The 20,246-nt window shown below is 40.2% G+C and overlaps 1 protein-coding gene across 2 annotated transcripts in view; it reads right to left on the bottom strand.

The window, feature by feature from the left end:
• Window positions 1–20,246, bottom strand: part of LOC145547027 (uncharacterized) — a 390,591-nt gene that overhangs the window by 42,485 nt on the left and 327,860 nt on the right. Inside the window, exon 1 of one of the 2 annotated variants that reach the window (XR_014083476.1) lies at window positions 9,009–9,134. The exons of the other annotated variant lie outside the window; for it this stretch is intronic. The gene's annotated coding sequence lies outside the window, so the exon portion shown is untranslated. Of the gene's footprint in view, window positions 1–9,008; window positions 9,135–20,246 lie in introns of those variants that run through there. 2 annotated transcript variants of the gene reach the window in all.

Raw genomic sequence — 20,246 nt, forward strand, 5'->3', positions numbered from 1 at the left:
GCAAGAATATTGGAGTGGGTGGCCATTTCCTTCTCCAGGTGATCTTCCTGACCCAGGGATCACACCCAAGTTTTCTGCATTGCAGGCAGGTTCTTTACCACTGTGCCATGAAGTCTCCCTATCTTCTTGATAGAAAGAATATATAAACTTGGGTAATAAATATTTGTTGGGGGACTCTTGGCTAACAAACACAGGATATGTATTTTGGGGCCTTGACTTGAATGATTTGCAATAAGTTACTTTGGCTTCATCCTGTTAACAAAAAAAAAACAAATCAGAGGAAGAGGAGAAGACAAAAGGGAAAAGAATGTATTTGTGGGCAATCTTGGCTCTGAATATCAAGTCTGTTATATTTGCAGAGATTTGTGGCTATTTGCAGTCACCTTAGCAAGCCTGAGGAAAGTCCCATGGTATTTTTCTATTCTCAAGACATATTTGAAGTAAATAAGGTAAGTCCCTTAATGAAAGCTGAGATTCCAGGGAGGTAGAGAATACAATTTTCTGACTTTGCAATGGGCCAGGCAAAGTAGGTGTAGGTGTAGGTATCAGCTTTCATCCTGTAAGACAACAAGAAAAGTCTTCCACATGTACCATGTTTGAGAGTTGAGCTTTAACATACATCCCTTATGATACCAGAAAAAAAAAAAAGATTTTAAAGGGAGTGATATAATTTTTAGAGGTGGAAGAAAAATTACTTAGTATCCACAACTTAAAAAAAAAATCATATTATTCACTTGTATGTAGTCAGAATTCTTGGTTGCAAGCCACAGAAAATAATTGGGCAACCTAAGCAGAAGGGAGTGTTTTGGAAGGATATGGAGGCCTCTTAGGAGGACCAGGCTTAGAATGAGCCAAGAACTCTGGGAGACTAATCTGTAAGAAGTACATTTCTGCTGCTCAAGATGTATAATTGACATCACCTACTGTGTTTTTTTTCCCTCAAGAGTCAAAATCCTAGAAAAGCATATCTGATTGGCCAAGGGTGGTCATATGACCTACTTATGGGGTTGTGCAGCTGTATTCTCTTCAGGTCCAATAGTTTAAGCGGGCATTGTCTCCTCCCAAAACCCCCACACAGTGGGGGATTATCCAGAAAAGCAATCAGGATGATGCTCTGAGCGTTAGTATTGGATGTTGGACAGCTAGAGGAGGTGGCATTTTTCTTTTGTTGTTGTTATTCAGTCGCTCAGTTGTGTCCGACTGTTTGCAACCCTGTGGACTGCACAATGCCAAGCTTCCCTGTCCTTTACTGTCTCCCAGAGTTTGCTCAAATTCATGTCCATTGAGTTGGTGATGCCATCCAACCACTTTCCTGAATTATTTTTAATCATGTGTATCATCCTTCACACATTTAAAATTATTTCTATTTTTACTTTAAATAGGTAATTCTTAGAGTTCTGAGTTTTCTGGTTCCAATCCAGTAACTTACGGATCTTCATCAATTTCAAAGAGGCACTATGAGAAAAGGTATAGGTAATCATGGCTGTTAACAGAGATGTTGTGATCCAGAATCAGCTCAGTTGTTTTGAAAAGGATAGGCTAAATTAATTTTTTTTGTATATGAAACTGACCAACATAAAAATGGAATAATAGCCAGCAGTGCCACGGGTAGAGCAACTAAGGCACTCTTATACATTGTTGGTAGAAGATTAAATTGGTGCATCCCATCTGAAGGATAATTTGGCATTACACATTTAAAATGTCCACATCCTCTGATCTAAAAATTCCATTCTAGGAATTTATCTTAAAGGAAAGATTAGTATAAGCACAAATATATTTATTGCAACATTGTATTGATACATATTGGGCTTCCCAGTTGGCCCAGGGGTGAAGAATCTACGTGCCAATAATGCAGGAGATGTAAGTTTGATCCCTGGGTCCAGAAGATTCCATGGAGGAGGAAATGGGAACCCACTCCAGTATTCTTGCTTGGGAAATCCCATGGACAGAGGAGCCTGATGGGCTACAGTCCATGGGGTCACAAAGAGATAGACATGACTTAGCGACTGAGCACGTATGCATTGATATGTAATTGTGAAGAAGTAGAAACCACACAAATATTCAACAAAAGGTAGATTGGCTGAATAAACTGGTAAACTACATAATGAAATAGTTTGCAGTCATTAAAAGATGTTATGGAATTGTTCATTAACATTTTAAGATATTTATGATATGTGGTTGAAGAATAAAAAACAGGTTACAAAAGAGTATGTGAAGTATGGTGGCTTTTTGATTTAAAAAATACAAATACAGTTTGTGTTGATTACTATACACAGAGAAAGATAAAAAAAGTCTGGAAAGCCATACATTAAAATATTAATAGTGGTAATTTCAGGTGGTGGGATTATGGGTGATTTTTATCTTTATGTTTTCTGTTTGATTTTTTTGGCCTTTACATACTGCACATGTAACTGAAACATAAGCTATTTATAAATATTTTTGTGTTAAGGAAGTATGCGTGCATACGTGTTAAGTTGCTTCAGTTGTGTACGACTCTTTGCAACCCCATGTACTGTAGCCCTCCAGGCCCTCTGCCCATGAAATTCTCCAGGCAAGAATACTGGAGTGGGTTGCCATGCCTTCCTCCAGGGGATCTTCTTGACCCAGGGACTGAATCTGAATCTTTTATGTTTCCTGCATTGGCAGGTGGGTTCTTAACAACACTACCACCACCTGGGAAGCCCTAAGGAAGTATAGACTAACATTAAATGTGCATACAGAGGCAGGATTGATGTCACAGATACTACTTCAGAAACATACCTTGTGTAAATTGTGCTTTGTAAGGAAAAAAATGCTTCTGTGCCTAAGTTGACAGCATCTCGAAACATCCTTACCTGTTTATGAGAGAGATCATAATGTCCTTCCTTATGTCTTTGTTCCCATCATGAGGCTAAGGCATTTTTTTCCCCAAAATTGTCTACTAATGTGGTTGCAAAAATCATGGGCTACAGGGAAAAGCTGTGCTTCATTTGACTATGGGGAAGAGAGTAGAAAGGGCCTTCATTTTGCCAAATGAACAGAAAGCACACAGACCTTTTCAGCCTCAATGCCATTCAGGCAAGTAGATGTGAGATCCATAGTTTAATAGATAAAGTAGCAAGCAAGCATCCCAGTCCTTTATTTCTGGAAGGGCAAGGTTGGCTCAGGGGGCACACTTCAGAGGGCCCCAAGGATGCAAAAGATGCCCTCAGCTAGTGCAGCTCAGGATGAATTTGTACACTTTTTCTATAAATTAAGCCTTACTTGCAGTTTCGAAGGAGGATGCAGAAAAGCAAGCATTAATGTGTTCCCCTGCACTGCAGTCAAAATGAAGTTTCAAAAGAGGCAAACAAATTGGCCTGCTTCTTTTCCCCTTATGGCAGCTTCTAGCTTTCATTTTTCTGAACAATTATTTTCTAATTCAGATGCTTAATAAGAACCTTCGGGTCAATATGATGAAAGACACTTTGTAAAATGAAGAACCAGCATTATGCCAAATTAAAGTTTGGATCTTTGCAATGAATGAAGCATTTTCTATATAGAAATCCATGGCTATGACCCAGGGGCAGTGCAGAGGTTATTTTTTTCTTTCTTTCTTTCCTTTTTTTTGGTTCTTTCTAATGAAACTTTCTCTCTTTTTTTTCTCGCCAGTTGTCTTTGTGTCTCAGAATCGAATGTGTCCCACTGTATTTTGCCGTTGGTTCCCTCCTTCTCTGTGCTGCACAGTGGTAACTGCTACACAGAGTGCGCTCTGCAGAGTCATGTGTGTGAAGCTGGTGTTCCCTTGGAGTGTGGGTACAGGACATTTCATCGTGTTTAGGTCCCTGGCCCCCTTTTCTATCTTGGCTTTGTGAAACCTTGTTCAGCCATTAGAGAGAACAAAATGCCCAGCAAAATGGGGGAAAGCATTGCAGAGAAAATCTGTTAACACAAGGCACAAGGACCAGCCAGCTATAGCTTGATCGACTTTGTGGTTTAACTTTTCACAAAGTAAAAACGATAGGCCAAGCTTTGGCAGGATGGAGGTGAGGGTGGGGGTTGGAGAATAAGGGGAAAAATAAATCTTGTTTTAATCAGCCATACAAAAGAGGGCCATTTAATTTAAAGAGGACTAGCATGGACGGTAGAATCATATCTTTTTCTCTGTATTTATTAATGGGTGACAATAACAGATGGAAAAATGAATTTGCCTCCTTCAATAAAAGCAAATAATCTAGGTTACTGGTATTGGATCCTCACTAGGGCATAGCAGGGGCATGATTAAGTTTATGTGTGGGTCTGCTAGAAGTTCAATTATTTTAGGTTATTTTTAAAAGCTTTATTGAAGTATTTTAGGTTATTTTAGATTCTTACTCATAAGGGTTTGCCAATTAAAAAGGCTGTGAAAGTGAAAGTGTTCGTTGCTCAGTCATGTCTGACTCTGTGAGTACATGGACTGTAACCCGCCAGGTCCTCTGTCCATGGGATTCTCCAGGCAAGAAGACTGGAGTGGGTAGCCATTCCCTTCTCCAGGAGATCTTCCTGACCCAGTGATAGAACCCGGGTCTCCTGCATTGCAGGCAGATTCTTGACCATCTGAACCAGGCTGTAACTGTAGTTATCACTGTATGCCCAGATCAAGAGTCAAGCTCTTGAGTATGATCTCAGAATTACTACTCTCAGACCAAAGTACGTTCCACTTTTAAGTCACTCCCGTAGCTCTAATTATGCTTTTAAAGGTCCAGTTTATAACCTTGATTTGTTATGGTCTTGTTTGGTTCAGATTGTACTAAAAGGAATACCTAGTTGGAAATTCTCTGAAATTCCACTTTATTTACTGTGCTAAGTTCCTTCAGTTGTGTCCAACTCTGTGTGAGCCTATGAACTGTAGCCTGCCAGGCTCCTCTGTCCATGGGATTCTTCAGGCAAGAATACTGGAGTGGATTGCCATTCCCTTCTGCAGGGGATCTTTCCAGCCCAGGGGTTGAACCAGCATGTCTCACGTCTAACCTGCATTGGCAGGCAGATTCTTTACCACTAGTGCCACCTGGGAAGCCCCACTTTATTTACAGTTCAGTGCTTTTTGTTCCCCAAATTATTTCTTAATTTATCATCCCTGTTTGAAATATTAGAGCCTTTTTAAAGAGTGTAAATTAAGAAGTTTCGGGTTTTGGTTTTTTTTTTTTTGGTGGTTTGACTTACACCACCCTTTAGCCCAATGACTTTTTCATTTCTTATTTCTCCCTTTAGCCCTGTGTCTTATTCTCTGGGTCCATGGACCTTGAACTGAGCAGATGATAAATGAGGTTCATTCTGGCTACAGGGATATGTTAGCCGATAAAAATAATAGTGTTCGTTTTAATAAAATAAGATATCTTGGAACAACCAAGAAATAAACTGTTATTAGTTTTATATTATTTCACTGTTTCTATCATTATCTCTGTAATGGACATGGCAGTAAATAATAGTTTTACCTTCATGTCGGGAAACTAAACACAGATCAGTTAAATGTTATAAAAAGTCATGCTGTATTTTGCACCTGTTTAAAAATCAGGACAAGGGAAACTTCAGAACAAGCTCTTCAAGAGGTCTATGTACACAGAAAATTATTATTCACTGGTTCATTGTTACTCAAGAAGGAATTTTTATATCAGAGCATTTTCTGATATTGATCTATATTAAGACTATAAAGCTAGTTTCTTAAAGAACCTTCACATGTTCTCTATAGTAACTGCATCAACTTAAAAAATCTAAAAATAGAACCACCATGTGACTCAGCAATCCCACTCCAGGGCATATATAATTCCAAAAGATAATGTACCTCAATGTTCATTGCAGCATTGTTTACAATAGCCAGGACATGGAAGCAAACTAAATGTCCACTGACTGAGCAATGGATAAAGCTGTGATACCTATATATAGTGGAATATTACTCAGCCATAAAAAGAACAAAACTGTATCATCTGCAGAGATGTAGATGGACCTACAGGCTGTCATACAGAGTGAAGTCAGAAAGAGAAAAACAAATATCATTTATTGATGTATATATGTGGAATCTAGAAAAATGGTACAGATGAATCTATTTGTAAAGCACAAATAGAGAGACACAGATGTAGAAAAACAAATTTATGGATACCAAAGGGGGACGGGGGATGCTGGGATGAATTGGGAGATTGCAATTGATATACATACACTGCTGCTGCTGCTGCTAAGTTGCTTTAGTTGTGTCCAACTCTGTGCGACCCCATAGATGGCAGCCCACCAGGCTCCGCTGTCCCTGGGATTCTCCAGGCAAGAATACTGGAGTGGGTTGCCATTTCCTTCTCCAGTGCATGAAAGGGAAAAGTGAAAGTGAAGTCGCTCAGTCGTGTCCAACTCTTAGCGACTCCATGGACTGTAGCCTACCAAGGCTCCTCCACCCATGGGATTTTCCAGGCAAGAGTACTGGAGTGGGGTGCCATTGCCTTCTCCGATACATACACTACTATGTATAAAATAGATATCTACTGAGAACCTACTGTATAACACAGGAAATTCTACTCAACGCTCTGTGGTGACCTAAATAGGAAAGAAATCCAAAATAGAGGGGATATATGAACATGTTTGGGTTATTCACTTTGCTGTACAACAGAAAATAAAGCAACACTGTAAAGCAACGCTAGTTAAAAAAAAAAAAAAAGACCACAAAGCTAGGCACTGAGAGTAGTTGGTGTGTAATCCTCTGTTCTTGTTTATCCTGAAAGGCAAGTTTCCTTAGTAGTGAGCTCCAATACCTAACTACTTGCTACCCAAAAGTTTACTTGTTTTCAGAAATCCATGTTGAAGGCTGATCTGGTGGTCTCTGGTTAAGAATCCTCCTTGCAATGCAAGGGATACTGGTTTGATCCCTGGTTTGAGAAGATCCTACATACCTCAGAGCAACTAATCCTGTGCACTGCAAATACTGAGCCCTGTTCTGCAAATACGTGTTCCCGTGTTCCATAACAAGAGAAGCCACTGCAATGAGAAGCCCACACACCTCAACGAAGAGCAGCTCCCACTCACTGCAACTAGCTAAAGCTCACATGCGGCAACAAAGACCCACCACAGCCAAACAAATTTTTTTTCAAAATCCTAAAAAAAAAAATCCATTTTGTGGTCCAACTGAAGCAAAACCATTGGCCTTAAATTGCATCCTCCTTTCACTGATTTTCAGGCTTTCATGATAGCTCAGTTGGTAAAGAATCCACCTGCAATGCAGGAGACCTGGGTTCGATCCCTGGGTTGGGAAGATCCCCTGGAGAAGGAAAAGGCTACCCACTCCAGTATTCTGGCCTAGAGAATTCCATGGACTGTATAGGCCATGGGGTTGCAAAAAGTCAGACACAACTGAGTGATTTTCACTTTCACTGATTTTCAAAAGAAAATCTTTGCTTAGAATTAGTTTTCTGTGAGTAGAACAACTGGAATTTTCATTCTAAACTTGGAAACAAAAAATAGTGATTCTTAAACTGTGCTTTCATAGTACACTCTATGTTATAGATTGGCTCAAGAGATGGTACCACTAAAAATGATGTATTTAGAGTTGCTGTAGAAAGCAAAAGTGCAGGATAACCAGTTATATTTGAATTAAAAATAAACCATAAATATTTTTTAGTACATAAAAATCCTTCTGCCTTCTAAAAACATCCAAGAAGTAATCTCATTGTGAAATTAAAACTTTGCTTTTTAATTATTTTTGTAGTCTAGGTTCCTTTAGTGAAGTATTTTTAAGACTGAGATGAATAAATCTGGGTATGTATATGTTGTCTCTCATAAATACATTAATAAAGCACTCACTGTTCATTATTTTTGTAAGGTAGCTTTCCTTGTAGAATGGTTTCTTTTTGCACCTGTACTAAAAATGTCAACTTACCCCAATTCTAAAGAATTTATAAGTCTTGGAGTATGAACTTTTAAATATAAGTTTTTAGGAATATATATGCTCCTAAAATTTAATGTCATAATTGAACAAATTTGTCACTGATACTTTGGGATTTTTTTACTTAATCGTTTAGTAGAGATTATTGAGCACCTGTTTTATGTCAGATGGATATATAAATATGAATGAGAAAATATCCCCCCCTTCAAGAATATTATAGTCAAATAGGCAAAAGAAGACACAGCTGAATGCTAGAAAATGACATAGTTGCTATAACACCTCAGAACTGTCACCCACAAATTTGTTTCTTGTGCTAAGAATACATGTTCCTGAAAACCACAGTGCTTCTAAAACAAAGTGACTAGATAAACATATTTAAAGTTAGCTTGTATTGAATGTTTCTTGTGGGCGAGTCACTGTGGTACTTTGGGTTAATCCATTATCTAAATGAATCCTTGTAAATCTTAGTTCAGTTCAGTTCAGTCGCTCAGTCAACCTTCATTGATTCGCTCAGTCATTCCTTCTCAATGACAAATATTGAAAACTTTCTCCTGAGATCAGGAATCCCCACTTTCACTGTTTCTATTCAATACTATACTAGCTGTCCTAGAAAGTGCAATGAAACAAACAAACAAAATTAAAAGGAAAAGGATTGAAAAGCAATGGATAAAATTGGCCTTGTTGACAGATAACATAATGGTGGACTTAGAATATCCAAAAGAATCTACAAACTTTTAGAACTGACAAATAAATAGAGCAAGGTTGCTAGATACAAGGAAGGTCAATGTATAACAAAAGTTTTATTTTTATACAACACAAAAACTATGTTTTGTGTCTAGTAATCAACAAAATGTAGAAAATAAAACATAACTTACAATAGCACCAAAATAATCAAATATAATAAATACCAAAATATAATGAAAGATGTGTAAGACTTTTATACTAAAAGCTAAAAAATATTAATTAAATAATTAATGCAATATGAGAAATGAAAAGATATTTAAATAAATAGAGAGACATATCATGTTCATGAATTGGCTCAATGTTGTGACCATATCAGCTCCCCACAAATTAATCTATATACCTACTGCAGTTTCAATATAAGTTCCAGCAGTGCTATGGATTAAATGTTATGTTTCCCCAAACTTACATGCTGAAATCCTGATCCCCCACTGCTATAAAGGTATTAGAACTTGGAGCCTTTGGTAGATAATTAGGTGAGGTAGGTGGAGCCCTCATGAACTGTGAAGTGAAAAAGTGAAAGTGAAAGTCGCTCAGTCATGTCCGACTCTTTGTGACCTCATGAAGTATACAGTTCTATTCATGGAATTCTCTAGGCCAGACTACTGGAGTGGGTAGCCTATCCCTTCTCCAGTGGGTCTTCCTGACCTAGGAATTGAACTGGGGTTTACCTGCATTGCAGGCGGATTCTTCACCAACTGAGCTATGAAGCAAGCCTGTATCAGTGTCCTTATAAGAAGAGAGATAAGCTAGCTCGCTTGCGCACGTGCTCTCTCTCTTTCCCTCTTTCTCTTTATACCATATGAGAATGCAACATGAAGAAGGCTGACTGCAAACCAGAAAGAAGGCCCTCATCAGACACTTGAACTGCAGCCCCTTGATCTTAGATGTCCCAGCTTTTAGAATTGTGAGCAGTAAATTCCTGTTGTTTAAGCTACCCAGTCTATGGCCATTTGTTACAGAGCCTGGAGGTGACTGAGATGTGTCATAATCCCACTTGTTTATTTTTGCTTTTATTGCCTATGCTTTTGACATCACATCCAAAGTCAATTCCCAGATCACCATCAGGGAGCTTTTCCTCTATGTTTTTTCTAGGAGTTTCACAGTTTTGGATCTTACAATTAAGTCTTTAATACCTTCTGAGTGAATTTTTGTGAAGTCTAAGGGTCTAATTACTTTGCATGTGAATATCCAGTTTTCCCAATAGCATTTATCTTAGAAATCTCAGAAAAATGATGTCAATAAAAGAACCCAGACACACGAGCTCATGCTCCAAGATTTCATTTATATGAAAAGTACAAAACAGGCATAAATCTCCTGCAGGGTATCTTGCCTGGAATATTCTGCTCCAGTATTCTTGCCTGGAGAATCCCATAGACAGAAGAGTCTGGTGGGCTACAGTCCATGGGGTCACAAAGAGTTAGACACAACTGAAGCAACTCAGCACCTCTGTTCATTAGACTAGTGCTTATTGCCTTGCAGGCAGGTCAAATCTGAAAAATCATTGTTTCCAGATCAGCTCAAACATTTCAACGACTAGTCCACACAGTTTCTTTTGACATTAAAAAATGTAATTTTTTCAGTCCAGCCACAAAATGTAACTGATGTATGATTCTATTCTATTATTATTCTATAATATTTTATTTTATTCTATAATATCTATTAATATTATATTAGTCTGTAAGTATAAAAAAAAATCTATTGGGTTGGTCAGAAAGTTCATTCAGGTTTTTCCGCAAGATGTCATGGAAAAATCCAAACAAAATTTTCGGGCAACTCAATAGAATGTTATAGGTCAGGATGGGGGTCACATTTGGGGGTGGTAGTAACAAGATATGGCTAAGAAGTGGGGCAAGGCTTCTGAGGTGCTGCGATGTTCTTTCTCAACGTGGGTGCTGATGACACAAGTGGGTTCTGACTGTAAAAGTGTACTGAGCCTTCTGCTTCTATGTGCACTTTTCTGTGTTAACATTACACTTCAATAAAAGTAAAATTAAAAGGTAATTTGTTCAAATGCTTGTCAATAAGTGATTTACATAAAAAATTAATATACATCTAAGTGGTGTGGAAATTTAGAAGTCGCAATTTCACAAAATTGTGTCCTATAAAAATTTTTGTATCCATCACTGTACCATGTGTACCAAAAAATTTGCTTGATTATGTTCTTTTTTCATTTCCACTGTATTTTGTTCCAAAAAGCGTATCAGGAAATAAGAAAAATGTCTCTTCATTCTTGTGACAAGGATATCAATCAAAAATAGAAGCTACCATTTTTTGAATGTCTAGTATATGTCACAACTGTAGCTTGTGTTGTCTCTAATTACTCAACATTTGGTGAGATGAGTTTTATTATTCCTTTTTGCAGATGGGCTAACTGAGGCTCAGAGATATAAAAGAATTTGACCAAGGCCACACTGATTTTTAAACTCAGATTTAAAAACCTGTTCTTTTTGCACCACACCATGCCATCCATGTGTCTGCTTTTTAGGACAATGCCAGCTCTCTGAAATACGCCACATGAACAGTCTACCGGCTGCCCATGAGCATTGGAGTCTGGAGACCGGGGACTCATTTGCCTCCATTTCCATTTCTAGTGAATCCAGACACCATGGACTTCCTACCTTAGTCTTCCTGAGTCAATGTTCCTCCTATTTAGAGAGAGCTCAGACCACCATGATCATATGTTTCAATCTCAGTTTTTGGTTTCTAAAAATAAAAAGAGGATCCATGGTCTAGATGGATCTATTCTATAGCTGATTTTTTTCATCAAATGCAGCAAATAAAATAATGAGACATGAGTTGGGGGTGGTGGTTTATATGGTTTTGTCTAAGTTACGAGAAAAATAGTCTTACATCAAGGCTCCAAACAGGAAACATAGATTGTATTTTAATCACCATGTGGAACCCTGTGTAAGACTTTTAAACCCTCCTGGAGAAAAAAGAAAGGATGTTATATTGCCTTATAAGGAGATATTGAAGTAAAGCTACTTATACTAGGCTTTTAAGAAAAAATGTACATAGAGACCAAAATTAGGCTGATGTGATTGCTTTATAGAAGCTTCTCTTTCTTGTCTCTTATTTCACCTTAACTCTTCTCCATCAGTCACACTGCTTCTACTTGAGCTTCAGTGGTACAGGAGTTCCTGGGCAGATGCTAAGGATGATGCAGGGATCAATTTAGTCCTTCATCAAAAATCCACTGGGTGCCTGCCATATACCAGATGTGCTATGTATAATAGGATGCTTAGGATAACATGGTGAGTCAGATTTCTTTCCTGCCTTTAAGAAGCTTTAGTTTTGTCACTAAAGGGCTAGGGATTCAATGTCCTCACAACCACTTCAGAACTGGCCTGGATCTATAGACTACTCCCAGAACCACTGGTTTTACTTAAAACAAGTCAGTGGAGGCTGAACCTGCTTTGGTTCTCCCTCTCCTCAAGGTTTTATTTAACAAGTAATCTGCCTTCTGCAACAAACACTGTTTTAATCCCCTCTTCATGGTGAGGTTCATACTTTCCTTTTTACTTTCCCATTTGTCCACATGCTATGTTCATGGCATCCTCCGATTGTATACTAGGATCATGTGTGTGTCTGTGTGTGTGCTCAGACACACAAATGTGCATCTTCTCCAGGCAAGAACACTGGAGTGGGTTGCCATTTCCTCCTCCAATGCATGAAAGTGAAAAGTGAAAGTGAAGTCGCTCAGTCGTGTCTGACTCTTAGTGACCCCATGGACTGTAGCCTACCAGGCTCCTCCATCCATGGGATTTTCCAGGCAAGAGTACTGGAGTGGGGTGCCATTGCCTTCTCCGTAGACATGCTCAGAATGTCTTATTTGGTCAGTTTTGCTTAAGAAGTACTGTTGATCAGCTGACTAACTGGTTGAAAGACTCTGAGCCCACCTGTCCTGCATAACAGACAGGTTGGCTAATCCAAACCAATTTCTCTGGGATGAGGCCACCTGAGGTGAAGCAACAGGGCACTGCTGGCCAGCGTGTCCACCTCGTGGGGTTTGACATGTTATCAGATGCCAAAGTTTGCCTAGGGTGACTAACAGCCAGCGCTGGGGTTCACTTATTACAGTTACTTCCATGAGAGAAAGTAGCCAGAGAGCATTAAATAAAAATGCAACCTTGGGTCCTTCCTAGAATCTAGCATGATATAAAAAATTCCCAAGGTCTACAACAAAGTAGAATGGAATAATTCCTGTAACCATAGGGAAATGTGCAGAATTCTTATGAGTAGAACTGTCCAGTTTCCTCCATTCCCATCCTTCTTTTCCTATAAAAATGTCTAGATTTTCTAGAGGTCAGTGGGAAATGTTTATAGGGGATTACCCTTTAGGATAAAGGCCTCCCTTGTGGCTCAGTGGTAAAGAATCCACCTGCAATGAAGAAGACGCAGGAGATGCAGGTTTGATTCCTGAGTCAGGAAGATCGCCTGGAGGAGAGCATGGCAACCCACTCCATTATTCTTGCCTGGAGAATCCCATGGACAGAGGGGCCTGGTGGGTTACAGTCCATAGGGTCACAAAGAGTCAGACACGACTGAGCATGCATTCATACCCTGTAGGATAAACTAATTGTCCTCAAAAACAATTTTTCTCCAGAAAAAGCAAAGAATAATCAATAGTGGGGCTTGAGGTTATCATTGCAAGGTATGGGGGTAACTTTTCAATGAAGAGGCCACAAGGCAACTGCAAACACAACTCTCCATATTCAATTATAAGCTCCTTTGCTGCATAGGCTCTAGATAGTCAAGCACCCCAAACCCTAGCTGAATCCCAGCCCACATCTTCCCAGGCAGTTAGACTCCTACCCCACTAGTCTTGAAATCCCAGAGGAATTCCTCCTCCATGGGAGAGTAAAACCCTAGACTCAAGTAAACTGTGACTTGGATGAGGCAGCATATCCAGTTATGTCAAAATAGCCTGGTGGCTAAAAGTCAGATTGCCTCATTTTGTTCTGGACACACTGCAAGGGTTTGAATCCTGGCTCCACTGCTCATTAAACTTTTACACCGTGGGATAATCTGCTTAACTTTAGTTTCCTCAGCAGTAACATGGCCACGGCAATCCTCGCAGAGCTACGTGCAAGACTGAACTAGATGGCCCGTGGGAGATGTGGAGTGTGATGTGGCACATGGGAGTACTTGGCCAGTTTTTATCTGTCCCACTCAGCTGGGTCTCAGACTCAACAGGTGTGGTGAAGACCATCCCCTCCCAACGTGAGGCAGGTTTCCCTCTCTTGCCATTGATAGATTCCCACTCAGGGGGGTCTCTGTGAAGTTCCCCATCTCGCACAGACTGTCTCCACTTCCTACACTGAATCCCAAACGAGAAGAGGGATCTTATGACCTCCAAATTGGAGAATCTTATGACCCTCCAAGCATTGTGAAGGCTGACTTGGAGATGGGTCCTTCTGAAATAATTCCAGGAGAAATAGCCTTTACATGTGTGTATTCCACAGCAAGTTCTGCCCAATGTTGCTTCTGTGAGGTCTTATCAAGAAAAACCTTCTGTAGTTAAATACATGTTTAAAGGACTAGTACCATCTCTCTTGGAGATTCTTGCCTGCATGCTTAGTTGCTCAGTCATGTCCAACTCTTTGTGGCCCAATAGACTGTAGCCCACCAACCTTCTTCGTTCATGGAATTTTTTCACGTGCATCAATATATGAAAGACTTGAAAAGATCATGAAGAAACTGACTTGACTTCATCTCACTCAATGTTTCTACTATTTATTTTATTACAAACCTGCTGTTAATATTTTGGAACCCATGTTCTTAGGAAAGCACAGTAGAAATGGTGGGAGATGTCAAAAAACAACAATAAATGATGCTACCAGCAGCAGTCACCATTACTTTGTCCTAAATTCTCAGAAAACAATTTTAAATGCTCTCTACATTGTCTTGTCCACAGTTAAGTTCTCCTTTCCCAAAATCACCTTACCTGGCTGCATAGCTGAGGTCTTAAAGACTCTGGGATTGTTACCGAGGTCCTGTCATAGAGATGACCTGTTTGTTTGTGAAAAATTTTCTGTGCTTACTAAACACATGTAGCTTGATTTTTATTTTTTTCATAAGAGAGTTGTCTTCCTTAGAAAATAGATCATTCAACTCCATTCTATACCAATATGTTTTCTCTTTTCACTCCCTCTTTGTGTAGTAATCTACTCTAGAATCTGTTCCCACAGGTTTGGGGAAGGAAAAAAAAGCCCCCAGCCCCCCTTCCCCTTTGCCTTCCAATGCCCCCGAGCAGCTGGTAGGGTTTATTGCCCTTCCCCGACATTGGCTTCGTTCTATACACAGAGTAAGATTGATTATCCTCATTCAAAAACGTGAAGATCCAGCATGCGCCTTTGTCCTGCGTCCCCTGAGAGTGAACTGGCATCAGCAGCATGCCGTAAAGAGGCAGCACTTCGGGGGCCGGGAGCAGTGACAGCAACAGTATGGAGCAAGCGCACAGGGGCCACGCCACCACCCCCTGTCCTTGTCAGCCTCTACCTTGAGCTGCTCCTTCACCAGAGAAGACCATGGACAAAGGAGGCTGGTCCAGTCCTCCTGCAGAGACTGCTTGGCAGTGCTGGCCAGGTGGAAGCTGTAACCAGAGCTGAAATGGCCTTTCATCCAAAGTCACCATCACTTACAGTCCAGGGCTACACTGATGTTGAGCAAGATGTGCTTTGTGTGTGCATATGTTTGCACACACATGTGCACACAATGCACACAGTGTCTGTCTGAGAGGCCCCCAAGGCAGGTTGCACAAACCTGGCACATGACAAGGTTCTCGCCAGGCTCTCATTTTTCATTTCACCAGTTGACCTGAAATAAAAACTCAGAGCCCCTACAGTATTGAACCACCATTCCTGAGCCAGCCAAGGTTTGGAACATAAAGAGAGCTGAACAAACCAGCGTGTAGGCAACCCCAGGGAAAGTAATTGTTCTTCTTAGCAGCCCGGCTGCTTCTCTGCTTAGCATCTGAACAAGTTAATTTGGAAACATGGTCTTCTGGAAAGAAATGGCACTCATCTCAGCATCCGATGGATTCATGGGGAGAAATGCCCTTTCGCCAGGTAGAAACAGTAAATTATATTTGAAATCCATTTCTATTGAAGGAAAAAAAAAATCTTCACTTTCCCAGGAGCCACTCTTTTGGCCTGATGGCAAGATTTAACCATGGATGTCCAACTTCAGGGGTCACTTTTTTGCTCACACCGGTGTCTGGCAACCAGGGGAAGAATTTTACTAATCGAACCAGGAGCAGTTTAATTAAATACAAATTCACATAAAGATGTTTGCCCTTTGCTAATCTTGGGCTTCAAGGAACTAATCTCAGCAGCATCTAAATCAGATAAATCAGCTAAATTGATCCTGTTCCTTAGAAAGGGTGCTTCATCTAGATCCAATCAATAGCAGATTGAGGTGTGATGTGAGATGAGGGGAAGGAATCAGGCTGTCCACTGATTCTGGGATGGGAGTTGGACTTCAAGGAGCAAAAAGACCTCTGTCTCATGTCAGCTTTGTTCCCCACTGAACTCTGGGGCTGCTGAATCGTGGCACCAGGACTGCCCTTTCTTCTGGGCAGAGGGAGAGACAGCAGTGGGCTCAGAGGGGAAGAGCCAGAGAAATATGATCTAGACATTGTCTTTTTGTTCTGTCCACGGTTTTGCAAGTCTGCATTTGACCTTCCATCCCCTATTAATTAGGACCTGCTATGTTTCTGGCACTGAGCTAGATGTTTCCCAAATTATTTTTCATGCCATACACCTGAAAACTCAACTAAAAAGTAACACGGGATAGGTGTCCCTGGGAGTGAACCCTACCTCACAAGGACTAGCTGTATGACTTGGGGCAAGTCAGTTCAGCTTTCTGAACCCCAGTTCTCTCATCTGTAAGATCAAAAGAGTGATAGCGACAGTGAAAGATTAACTGTGATAAACCTTAAAAAAAAAAAAGCACGTCACACAGCTATCACTCTCATTCTCATTTTACAGATGGTAATGTGGCTCAGACAGGATGAACTGTCTCAGACCTCACTTCAAGTAAGTCACAGAATTGGGAGATACAAATTAGTGAAGAGTACTTTCAAGAAATTGAGGAGTTGGGAAACAGAAATAAATGCTATAAAGGGAAGTTTAAAAGTTATTAGAGAGGCAATGGTATGGAAGCCTGGGGTTTGATAAGATTTCAGATTGTGAGACTAACAGGAGAGAGAAGAAAAAACCAAAGATTAAGCCTTGGGGCACATCCGTGCCTCAGGCTGGGAAAAAGAGGCGGGAATCCCCTTTCTTCTCCCTGTCCTTGATATCTTGGGGCTGAGGAATGCACCTGATTGCGGGTGAGTTACTTGGTGGGCTTCAGATGACAAAGGAAGCCCAATGTGAGGGACACAGAAAGGGAAGGTGGTAGGGAAAACTCAGGGAAAAAATTCAAAAGACCTCTGGGTTGAGCACTATAGAATCCTAAAATAACAAAATGTCTTGTTTGGGTGACCAGAAAGAATTATCACGTAGGGCACGAGCTAGGGAAGAATGGAAAGTCGAAAGATGAAGATCAAATTCAGTCTCTTTCTAAGAATGGGCATCATTCACTCATTCCTTTCAGTTCAGTTCAGTCGCTCAGTCGTATCCAACTCTTTGTGACCCCATGGACTGCAGCACGCCAGGCTTCCCTGTCCATCACCAACTCCCGGAGCTTGCTCAAATTCATGTCCATCAAGTCGGTGATGCCATCCAACCATTCATTCCTTTATTCTTTCCCAAATTTTAGGCAGGAGGATGCCACTAAATTTCATGAATAAATAGATCTCCTGCCTTCAAGGATATCTCAGTCTGCGGTCGCAGGAAAAAGAGAAGAGAGTGATGTGAATGAGGGGAAGTAGGGGGCCTGGGGAGGTGATAGGGTGGAAGTAACAGAGCAGAGGAAGTCTGGCTCGTGGGTAAATGACGAAGTACTTAAATGACAAGATGATGCCAGGAAGTTGATAGAATGAGCCAAAGATGAGTAACCCACAGTTTTAAGGACAGTAGTGATGACAATAGCAATTTTGTTTTCAGAGCTCTTAGTTCCTTTTTGTCTGTTTAACTTTCCTACCTACAGATATATCTCATTTATTCATCACAATGTTAGTATGTAGTATATGACATTCCCCCTTTATTTATGGGTGAGGAAACAGAGGCTCGGAGTAGCAAAGTCTCACAATCTCTAATCCATAATTTTGGGGCCAGATATTTCACTGCAGTGTCATGTAGCAAATCCACAGTCTTCTTCCGGCACCACTTTATTCCTAATAAACCATATCCAGATTTTATTGGTTTGTATCAAGGATATCTCTACAAAATCTTCACAGTAGTTTTGGTGTTTGGAGTTTTGTTTTGTTTTTTTTTCCTGGAATTTTATCCAAAGAAAGAACATGGTGTAATAATCCAATTCAAAAGCTAACATCAATCTCCTTTTGTGCCGAGAATCTGAATTACATCAAATGGATCTCTTGAACCCATTCCCTACGAGTTAATAATTAAAGTTCCCACTGCACAACCTCCATGGGTGTGTTTGTTTGTATTGCCTAATAATTGGCATCCAAAGACAGTTTTACCACCCCCCCCAAAAAAAGGCTTTGAAGTGTGTGTTCTCTTCTTTCCAGAAACAAAATGGTCCTTTGAGAAAATTAACACCACCATGCCTGTAGAGATAATCCAGTCTAATCCAGTTTTTCAAATATAGACTGAATCTCAAGTACCAACCAGTTGAATGATTTGCTGAGAGTGGGGAGAGCATTTTACTTAAATTCACATGTCAGTATTTTTGTATATTATGGGTATTTATATGTCCTCTATGTACAATTATGATCAGGAATTATCTAGTTTAATGCCCTCATTTTATAAATGAGGAAACAGAGGCACAGAGCAAAGTGATGAGTCTGATCATCACTGGTTCATGGGGAACCAGTGAAAGAGTTGAAATCCCAGTCTCCCAACTGCCTCCTTGGACATTTTGCGTAGACAGTGCTTCTCTCAATACAGTCCATGGACAACATCATGTGTTAAAGACAATGTGCCTCCCATTCTGGACTTGCTAAATCATGATTTCTGGTAGTAGCTCAGAAATCTCAAAGCCTATGCCTGAGGACCCCTGGCATGTAGACATTGCCATTTATAAAATGCAGATTTGATTGTCTAGTGCTATGACAAGACAACATTGACTTTCTTCTTGTATCTAAGACCTTCATGGAGAAAGCAGTCAAAGATCTGTTGTAAACTTTCATTAGATTTTTCATTGTGATTTTTTTTTTCCTCTGTACATAAGTAAATGACAGCCCCCTCCAGTACCCTTGCCTGGAAAATACAGAGGAGCCTGGTGGGCTACAGTCCATGGGGTTGCAAAGAGTTGGAAAGGGTTGAACAACTGAGCACTCATGCATGCACCCTCCATTAAGTCAGTGTTCCCTTTCCTCCCTGAAGCTCTTTTTCTGTGCCAAGAAAAGGCAGGCAGAGGTGGGCAACATCAGCTCCTCACTTCTCTTGCCTTCTGACTACTGCTGGCTCTTTCTCCACTTTGGTCTCCTCAATTTTGTCAATGAACCTGTTGGTTCATTGCAGGAACTCCCTAAAGAGTCCTACTCTTCACTCATATTGTGCCTATTCTAAATATTTACAAATTTGGGAAGAGAATGAAAAGAGATGATTAATTTGAGTCAAGAGGAACATTCTATGTGCATTTTCAAGTGTGGAAGGCAAAGCATTGCATCCACTTGTCCCATATCAATGAGATTATGAATCCAGACTAGAGGTTGGCTCTCCAGATTTTCAGATCACTGCCCATGTCTATACTTGAAAAAATGCATTCTTTTTAGAGTCCATTTCTAACAAGAATCCTGCTAACTCAGCTTTACCAGAATCCCCACACTTGATGTTTGATCACCTTCAATTTCTGATCAAGTTCCTTATCCTCCACCAACCCCCAGATCACCCTGATCAGCATATCTGATCACTCTGGCCTGCCTTTAGCAAGCATCTTGTTAGGTCAGGTTCATCAGAATCCTCCCTTACCTGTGGTTCCTCTTAGTACTTTTCCACCCACTGGCTCTTCTCCTACCCTGGCTCCTTGGCCTTATTGTATTTGGAGTTAAATCCAATGTCTCTCCCCTAACACAAAATTTCATTTTGTGTTAATGAAGTAGTAGCTCCTCTTCAAGAAAGTTTTCTTTATCATTCTTTTAAAAAGTGTCATGAATAATTCTTTCCTTAACAATATAATCTCTATAAATGGTCTATCTGAGCTCCCCTTGGTTTTTCTAAAATTGGTGGGGCAAAACTCAAAGTCATCCTGATCCCAAATCACAGAGAAAATGTATACTCCATTTATGTGCAAGCTCTACTCAATATTGCATCTATTAAACCATAATGAAAAGACAGTTCAATATTGGAAAGCTCATGCTGGCCAAGAATTGGTGAACTAGACATTTTAAAATACACATGCCCTAAAAAGTGAGTGCCTGTCTTCACCACAATGAGAATAAAGATCCAGGTGTTTACATGGCCTAGACTGCCATAGAGACAGGAGTAAAGTTCAAGAATCCACTGAGTTTTAGAACCCAACAGGAAAAAAATGGAATCATTCCTACTTCTACTCCACTTTCAGTCTTCTC

The sequence above is a fragment of the Giraffa tippelskirchi genome, chromosome 4, assembly GCF_054371585.1.
Source record: "Giraffa tippelskirchi isolate mGirTip1 chromosome 4, T2T-mGirTip1v1.2.pri, whole genome shotgun sequence".
Lineage (NCBI taxonomy): Eukaryota > Metazoa > Chordata > Mammalia > Artiodactyla > Giraffidae > Giraffa > Giraffa tippelskirchi.